The sequence below is a fragment of the Mustela putorius genome, unplaced genomic scaffold (genome assembly GCF_011764305.1).
Source record: "Mustela putorius furo isolate JIRA1106 unplaced genomic scaffold, ASM1176430v1.1 tig00000835_pilon_pilon_pilon, whole genome shotgun sequence".
In the NCBI taxonomy this organism is placed as follows: domain Eukaryota; kingdom Metazoa; phylum Chordata; class Mammalia; order Carnivora; family Mustelidae; genus Mustela; species Mustela putorius.
In genome coordinates, this window is record NW_025421492.1 from 1,736,388 (window position 1) to 1,746,003 (window position 9,616).

The window sequence follows — 9,616 nt, forward strand, 5'->3', positions numbered from 1 at the left end:
ACATTTGTGGTCAATTGCTTATCAATAAATATGCCACAACAATTCAACAAGGAAAGACTATTTTTTTCAAAAAATGGGACAGCTGGATATCCACATGCAAAAGAATGAATTTGGATTTATACCTCACACTGTCTACAAAATGAACTCAAAATGGATCGAGGTCCTAAATGCAAGCACTTGAGATTATTTTTTTCTCGGGAAAAAATAGGCATAAGTGTTCATGACTATGAATTAGGCAGTGGTTTCTTAGACATGGCAACAAAAACACAAGCAAAAATTTAAAAAGGTAAATTGGACATCATCACAATTTAAAATTTTGCACTTCTAAGGATACTATCAAGAAAGTGAAAAGTCAAGCAAAGAGTAGGAGGAAACATTTGCAAACCATGTATCTAATAAAAATCTTTTATGCAAAATATGTTAAAACAACAAAAATCCTTATAACTCAACATTAGAAAAACTACCCAATTTAAAAATGGGCAACAATCTGAATAGACAGTTCTTCAAAGAAGGTATCTAAATGGCCAATAAACACGTGGGAAGGCTCAGCTACCTAACATTCAAGAGAAGATGCTGCTCTCAGTGGTTTCCAGGCCCGGGATTTCGACTTTTGAGTAGAAGAAAAACAAGAAGCAGCTGTATGTGTCACTGCCTCAGCAGATGACGTCACCTCATCCAAGCAACGGTGTCCCTAGCAGCAGCAGGGGGAGCAATGGAAAGGGCCAGCTGAGCAAAACCAGCATCTATATCCGGGGATTGCAACCAGGCACTACTGACCAGGACCCTATCAAATCGTACTGGTCATACAGCAGGATTGTCTCCCCCGAGGTCATACTGGAGAAAAGCACCAGCAAGTGCAGCAGCTGTGGCTTTGTGGACTTTGACCCTCCTTCAGCGGCACAGAAAACTGTAACAGCACTGAAAGCCAGTGGCATACAGGCCCAGAGCCACAAAGCAACAGGGGCAGGACCCCACGAAGTGACACCTGTCCATCGTTCCACTAGCAATGGATAAGCAGGAACTAGAAGGGGAAGCCCTCTGGCCAAGTCATCCTCACTCGAATCCTCCGAGACACCAGTGGGACAGCAGAGGGGATGGCTTTGCAAGAATGGAGTCCGCAGAGAAGTGTGAAGCATCATCACCCACTTTAACGGCAAATGTATTAAGACACCCGCCGGAGTTCCAGCTCCGTCTGACCCCTTGCTTTGCAGGTTTGCTGACGGTCCACAGAAATGGCAGAACCAAGGGAAGTCTGTGCAAAATGGACAGGCCTGGCTAAGGAATGCAGCTATGGGTGGTATAGTCTTGACCTAGGACCCCAGCCCAGCTCTTCCGAATCGGTTTCCCGTTATAACATCTCCTGCAGCAGGATGCTTGCTCAGTCTGCACCCTCCCCGTGTCTTCCATCTCCTGTGTCTTCTGACCACATGGGAGCCACACATGTGTGACTCTCACACCTCCTCTGCCATCACCTAAGCCATCTTGGATGCACCACCCGTCATACCCCCTGCAGCTTTCAGCTTCAGTTCTGCCCTGAGGGAATGGATCACCCCATTTCTCTCCAGCCTGCCTTCACAGTGGGACCTCATACCCATCAGGGGGGTACCTCTCCCTCAGCAGCACGGGCATGTACATGCCCATGGCTGTCACTACACAAGGAGCGCACATCTCCCAGTACACCCCTGTGCCTTCTCCCAGAAACCGAACCCACAATATCTCCGAGGTATGCCACACAAATACACTACTGGAGGTGTGATGCTTCCAGACGCCAGGGGGCTAACCAGGAACACCTTCCAACCGTGGGCCTCGCTCAGCACGAACACTTGGTCATCGCTTTTCACAGGTCTGGGCCCAGAAAAAGATCTCTGCACTCCGGCCCTCTGCTTATTCCTCCATTTGTGAGGGTGCTGAGAGAAACCGTCACTTTTAGTGTGTGCTGCATTCAAGGAGATCAAAAGAACTTTCTTTTCTTTCTTTTGCCAAGAAAGTATATTTTGTTCCTAACTGCAACATACTCTTTCCATATATCCCCCCAAAACAAAAACAAAAACATTTGAAAAGATATGGAACATCTTTAGTTATCAAGGAAATGCACATCAAAAAAATCAAAATGAGATACTTCTCCAGGTTGGCTGTAATCAAAAATAGGGGAAATAGTATTGTCGGCCAGGATGTGTGGAAATTGGAACCCTCACACCTGCAGCTGGGGGTTGAGAGTGGGGCAGCCACTGTGGAAAACAGTCTGGCAGTTCCTCCAAAGATGAATAATAGAATTAACATATGACCTAGCAACTCTCCCCTGGATATATACCCAAGAGAACTGAAATAGTCAACAGTTCCTCAAAAAGGTAAAGATAGAATTACTATGTGACCAGCCAATTCTACTTCTAGGTACGTGCCCCCTGAATGAAAACACGTACCCACAAAAACTCGTATATGAGTGTTGATAGCGGCCTCCTTCGTAAGAGCTGAAATGTAGAAGCAACCCAAATGTCCATAATTAATGAGTGGATAGACATGGGTGTGTGGAATGGATAAATCATATCTATACAATGAAACATTATGTAGCTTAAAAAAAAAAAGGTAAGAAATACTGATGCACCCTATAACATGGATGAACCTTGAAAACATTATGCCAAGTGAAAGAAACCAGATGCAGAAAACCACATAGTATATGATCTCATTTAGATGAGCTGTCCAGAGCAGGCACATCTATGAAAGCAAAATGATTCCGAGTTTACTTAGATTTGGTGGTCGTTGGGGTAACTGAGCAGTAATAGCTAAGAGGTGAGGGGTTTCTCTTTGAGATGATGAAAATGTTCTAAAATTATCTGTGGTGTCAGTTGCACATATCTGTATATGTATTTAAAAACCATTGAAACGTACACTTTAAATTTGTGAATTACTTGGCACATGGGTTCTATTTCAATAAGGTGTTATGAAAATAAAAGCAGTAAGACATTAAGTTGAAAACAAGAATTTCTTTTATATTGAGTAAAATTACTCAATAGTTTCTATTTTCATATGTTTTTATAAAATTACTAAGTAACTTACCTTCTTCATTCAACATTGCATCATTGTCATTGGGCCAATAGATAGACCTCTGTTGATTCTGCCTTATTTTTTCAAAGATTTTTAAAAATTATTTTTTTGAGAGAGAGAACACATACACTAGAAAGAGAAAAAGCACGAGTGGGGTGAGAGGCAGTGGAAGAGCAGGGGGAGAAGCAGACTCCCCACTGAGCAGGGAACCAGATGTGGGCTCCATCCTTGGGGGACTCCAGGATTGAGACCTGAGCCAGGCAGATGCTTAACTGACTGAGGCACCCAGGCACCCCAATTCTGCTCTTTTTAATACTTTCACAATATTCAATATTGCATGCTCGAAGGTACCACTAATTGCCATCCTCTTTATCCATGTTTGTATTGTTTCTAGTGTTTTGCTTTTACAAACAATGCTGCAATAAATATCCTTATACATTAAAAAAAAATTCATTTTATAAAGAACTTAATTTGTAAAGACACCAAGATAGTTCTGTAAGGAGAGTCAGTGTCCTGTCCAGAGAATTTGTGAACGCAGGATTATCCATGTATCTGTCACATTTAGACTCAGCCTTCTAAAGTGATAGATAAGATGAATGGCCCTTATGTGAACCTTTGAGCTCCGTTCCCAGGCGTCTGCATTATTCAGCAAGACGTTTCCACCCCCGCCCCCCTACTGCCTTCCCATTGCGGTAACTGTTCACTCTGTCATCTAACCACTGGAAAACTTTCCCTTTGGTAAAATAAGGTAAGTATACATTACCATCTTCACACTGTGAGATTTAATTAGCTAATGATGGAAAAGTCCTTGGATGAAGAGTGCAATGGAAGTTCAAAGTAATATTGTTATTGTGTTTAGATATATTCTCAATGTGTAAAGTCACATAACCTTGCTGTTACAGTCAGATATGTGATTCTGGGCAAGCATTACTTCCAGGGAGAAAAAATAAGAACCAGCTTTTTGGAGATCTAGCACAAAGGCATATTTTCCTGTGATCTTAAGGTGGTGCCCATGTTTGCCACCTCTCGCAACTCAACTCTAATGATAATGGCCTCCATTGGTGCCCCTGCTGCCTGTAATCTATTTAATTGAAGTTACAAAAATGACCCTGACTTTCAGCCCTGCCTTGGCAGGTGGTGCAGCTGTGCTGAATATTTCTTGGGTCTGTAAATAAAATACTGATTCTAGTCACTTCTACAGAATGCATTTTGATACTGCAGATTTTTTTCAATGTTGGCTCAATTAAGTTAGGTATCTCTAAGGGAAAGTAGGTTATCAGTTAAGGCAAAAAGGCAGTCCACAGCTAACACTGGTCATTTCTTTAAAAAGTGCTTTGAGCCCTCTCCTAATTTGTGAAGGTAACCTTACACAGCAATCAGATAGATTAAACACTGTCCTGTTGACTCTGAAATGAAGACAAAAGCCTTGGAATTCTGAAGAACATCTTCTCATACATAAGGTCTCTACAATCAATACATTCTTTACTGGTAGTATTTTAGGATACCTGAGGTGGTCTAGGGCAGACTGGGTTTTGAAGGGACCTTTGGCTGACCACTGAAGACCTCTCCACCTTTGCTTCTCAATGGGAATTTGGCCCATGTTATGTGCTTAATAAACATTCTAATAGAAAAATGAATGTACTTCCAGATGATGCTTAAGATCATTGTCCTGGCATTTCTGAACATAATTTGTTCATCATAAGTGTTTCCCCTCTCTGGGAATTCATATCCCTCATCTTTGTTCTGATGTGTACCTACTAGGCAGACTAAGAGCTCCCCCAAAGATGTCCACAGCCTGATTCGTGGAACCTATGGACTCCCTTACTCATTAAGGTTGCTGACGGAATTAAGATCGCTAATCAGGAGAGTTTAAAATAGTGAGACTGGGTGCCTGAGATTGTGTTCATGGTTTAATTTGCACGTTTATGTTTTATTTTAACCCAGTGGCCGTGGGTCTCCAGAGTTCCAGCCCATCCCTAGCTTTTTTTATATTTTTTTCTTAATTTGCGCAGGTGTGCTATTCTAAGGAGAAAGTCCGTGGCTTTCACTGAATCCCAAAGCATGCTCTCAACCCTCCGAAACTAAAGAAATGGACTGAGCCCATGCTCACCTTTCACAGATGAGGAAACTGACACTAGAAGAAACATGGCTTCAAGCCTAAGGTCGCGGGGTAGTTACAGTAGGTCCTGCTGCTTCTTTTCACAGGAGGTATTTTGAGTTTCAGGTGACTTCCTCCTTGAGAGTGTTTCCATTTTTAAAAGAGCACTGCTTGGAACTCACTGTCCTCAGAACAAAGGAATGGCTTGTAGCACAGCTGCCTCTGCTGGTCCTGCCTTTACTGATTCCAGTGGGAGTCCTTTACCGAGGGAGGGACAAGGGTGACCAGAATAGAACAGAAGGAGAGGAAGGGTAGAGTATAGGCTAACAGCCATGGGGGGTGGAGGGCAGGTGCTGACTTTTTTTGGATGTCCTTGGGTTTAAATGACTCCCCTGAGAAGGTGACAGGAATTAGAACCATTGTGCTCCTATCACAGGAGAATCTAGCCGCAGGGCTGGGCAGGGCAACGGGTCCGGCTTCCCCAGGGAGGATGGAGAGTGATTTGCAGCAGGACCTTCCCAGAACAAAAGGAGAAGGAAAGAATTTGGACTTAGCACAATGACTACAAAGACGGAAAAGGCAGTCTGATAAAGCTTCCAGCCAGCCAAAGAAATGTAAGCCCTCTTGGCGAGAACTAGCTGTGTGTTAGTAATAAGATCCTTTCTCAGGAAAGCAGGTGCTTTGTAGACAACTGGTCTTAATGAGCACGCATCAATAGGTTTGGCTGAAAACCTCACAATTCCAGAGAATAGAATAGTTAAATCAAATAATGAAGGGGCCGTTAACGGTGCCCTAAATGAAGGCGCGCTGCCCGGAAACTGTGCGCTCTTCTATTAAGTCTCAAAAATGGTGTGCCAGGTGACACAATGCTCACAACAAGTGTTAGCTAAATTAGTAGATTAGAATTACCAACTAATTAAATTGTGGGGCACAGTCTTTCTAGCATGAAGCGGTAGTCCGCAGCAGAGCCCCTTCCAATTAGCTAGGGAAACGGCTCTCATGGAAGGAGGCAGCAGCTCCAACAGCCGCCCATATGCTTGGACTCTCCGCCGCTTCAGCTCAGAGGATGCGCGCAGTGATGGGGAGAGACGTGTCGCAAGTGGGGAAGATTCCAGCAATAGCTCATTTTCCTGTACACAACTATAAATCTGCCTCTTTCGGGCAATGTGGATAGCAAATGTAAGAGATATAAGAGTACTGGTTTGTTTTTTCTTATATCCATGAAACATTCAGAAAGTCTGAAGCACAAAAATTAGACTATCCTGACAATCACCTATATTCCGCAGCCAGAATTTGAATTATTTACTCAGTGAGAAATGAAAATTGTTTCCTGTGATGTCAAATGTAGTTTTCTGTGATTATAATTTTTTAATCATATACTGACTGTTGAGCTATTGTACAGCATGAATAAATTTTAATGGGAAATTAAAAAGAAATTAAAATCTATACTGCAAAAAAGCTGGTAAGTGGAAGGGGGGGGCGCTCAGTGGTTGAGCTTCTGCCTTCAGCTCAGGTCCTGATCCCAGGGTTCTGGGGTGGAGCCCCATGTCTGTCTCCCTGCTCAGCCTGCTTCTCCCTCTGCCCTTCCCCCATCAACTCGTGCTATCTCTCTCTCTGTCTCTCTCTCACTTTCTCCCTTGCTCACTGTCCCTCCCAAATAAATGAATAAAATCTTTGAAAAAATCATTAAAAAAAAACAAAACTAGAAAACTGATAAACAGAATGTAGATATGATTAGCATTTAAACCAAATATAAATTAATGTTACAGGAGCTGCTTAGAATGAGAAATTGAAAAAAAAAATCTTACATGATTAACTGGTGTCAATTTGAAATCAAATGCAGCAATTTTATTTTTAGCCCTGTAAGAATAAACATGTAATTAGCTCTCAAAAAGGATGTATCATAAATAGTCCAGTCTGACTATTTTAACCACCCAAATAGTTCAAGGTCATTGGATTTTTGTTAATACATATTCAGAGTTTTCACGATAAAAGTAATCATTGTCATTAAAGATGTTTGAAATTACAAAAAGGTGAAAAAAGAGAAAAATTACATTTTACTTTTACTTTAGCACTTCTGTATACAGGTTTCTTTGCTTGTTTGGGGCACATAGTCACAGTTTTATTATGCAAATGATTTGATGTTTTTATTCTTTTCCTTAAATAAAAATCATCTTCCAATGCTACTATACCCTATTTCCAACAATAACTTCTGTTATTATATGTATCACATTTTCTTAATTGCATCTTAATATTGCACAACATTCCATTTATTGCTTATTGTTTATAATAGCATCAAAAATACTTAGGAATCAATTTAACAAAATAATTTTAAGATTTGCACAATTAGGGGCACCTGGGTGGCTCAGTGGGTTAAAGCTGCTGCCTTCAGCTCAGGTCATGATCTCAGGGTCCTGGGATCGAGTCCCGCATCGGGCTCTCTGCTCAGCATGGAGCCTGCTCCTCCTCTCTCTCTCTGCCTGCCTCTCTGCCTACTTGTGATCTCTCTCTGTCAAATAAATAAATAAAATCTTTAAAATAAATAAATAAATAAATAAATAGTCCAGTCTGACTATTTTAACCACCCAAATAGTTCAAGGTCATTGGATTTTTGTTAATACATATTCAGAGTTTTCACGATAAAAGTAATCATTGTCATTAAAGATGTTTGAAATTACAAAAAGGTGAAAAAAGAGAAAAATTACATTTTACTTTTACTTTAGCACTTCTGTATACAGGTTTCTTTGCTTGTTTGGGGCACATAGTCACAGTTTTATTATGCAAATGATTTGATGTTTTTATTCTTTTCCTTAAATAAAAATCATCTTCCAATGCTACTATACCCTATTTCCAACAATAACTTCTGTTATTATATGTATCACATTTTCTTAATTGCATCTTAATATTGCACAACATTCCATTTATTGCTTATTGTTTATAATAGCATCAAAAATACTTAGGAATCAATTTAACAAAATAATTTTAAGATTTGCACAATTAGGGGCACCTGGGTGGCTCAGTGGGTTAAAGCCTCTGCCTTCAGCTCAGGTCATGGTCCCAGGGTCCTGGGATCGAGTCCCGAATTGGGCTCTCTGCTCAGCGGGGAGCCTGCTTCCCCTCTCTCTGCCTGCCTCACTGCCTACTTGTGATCTCTCTCTGTCAAATAAATAACATCTTAAAAAAAAAAAAAAAGACTTGCACAATGAAAATTATGAGATGCAACTGAAAAAATAGTTTTTAAGACCTAAGTAAATGGGAAGACATCCTGTGTCATGCGTCGGAGGACTTGGTATCATTAAGATGGCAGTCATCAAAAACGGATCTACGGATGCAGTGCAGTCCCTCACAAAGTCCCAACTGCCCTTTCCACAGGAATGGACTAGGATGATCCTACAGTTCAGTGAACAGAGAGTCTCAATGAAGATGCTAAATCAGATGGTTTATTAATTCAAAACTCTTAGTGAGACACTGGGGCGGGGGGGGGGGCAGCTAGAATAATTAACATAGCACAGAGCACCAGAAGCTTAATGCTTGGGATTCCGTCTCTTGCTCGCTCTCTGCTCCCGCTGCCGTCTCCCCCCCTCTCTTCCTCCGTTCTTCTCCTGACCACCCCCCTCATTCTGTCACAAGTACCAGAGCCGACATTGAAAGGTTATGCTGGAAGTGCCCGGGATCAGGAATACGCCTTGCCTCCTTTGGAACCAGGAGCAAGTACTTCTCATGTCAACTCTAGCTTGCTAGCTGGTCCTGCGAAACAACCATGGTATTGTTTGCATTTCTTAACCCAAGCACCATGGGCCAGGACGGGTCCGAATGAGTAACCAACCTGAGGATGATGAGCTGTCAACCAAGAAGTGACAGGATCTGTACCTTCTGACTTGGCTCTCTCATATTTTTCTTTCCCTAAATAAACACTTTTGCTTGTTTCATCCTATTTATCATATATGTAATATGTCTTGAATGTCCCTGACGTATTCTCTATATTTAACATATCGTGTGAATTCTGCTCGTAGTTTTCAAGCTACATCTTTACTCGTTTTCTATTTTTAACACCTCTTCTGAGTTTTACCTACAACTCATAAACTATTAGCTTATGTATTCGCTACACTTAACACTTAAATGAGGTTCATCCATCCCAACTGTGATGGTTAATTTTATGTGTCAACTAACTTAACTGGGCCAAAGGATGCCCTGATGGCTGGTAAACCGTTATACTTGGGTGTCTCTGGAAAAGACTAGCATTTGAATCAGTAAAACTCAGTAAAGACTCAGTAAAAGAAGATCCACCATCACCAATGAGGTGGCATCATCCAGTTCCGTGAGGGCCAGATAAAAAGGGAATGGCAGAGAAAAGGCGGAGGAAGAGTGGGTTTGCTTTCTTTGCTTAGCTGGGACATCCGTCTTCTCCTGCCTCCAGACATCGACTCCTGATTCTTGGTCTTTCAGACTCAGACTGGGACTTCCATCCTCCATTCT

At 41.6% G+C, this 9,616-nt stretch overlaps 1 pseudogene; it reads left to right on the forward strand.

The window, feature by feature from the left end:
• Nucleotides 1-380: 380 nt before the first annotated feature.
• LOC101685262 lies at nt 381-2,976 on the forward strand (annotated as a pseudogene).
• The last annotated feature ends 6,640 nt before the right edge of the window (nt 2,977-9,616 follow it).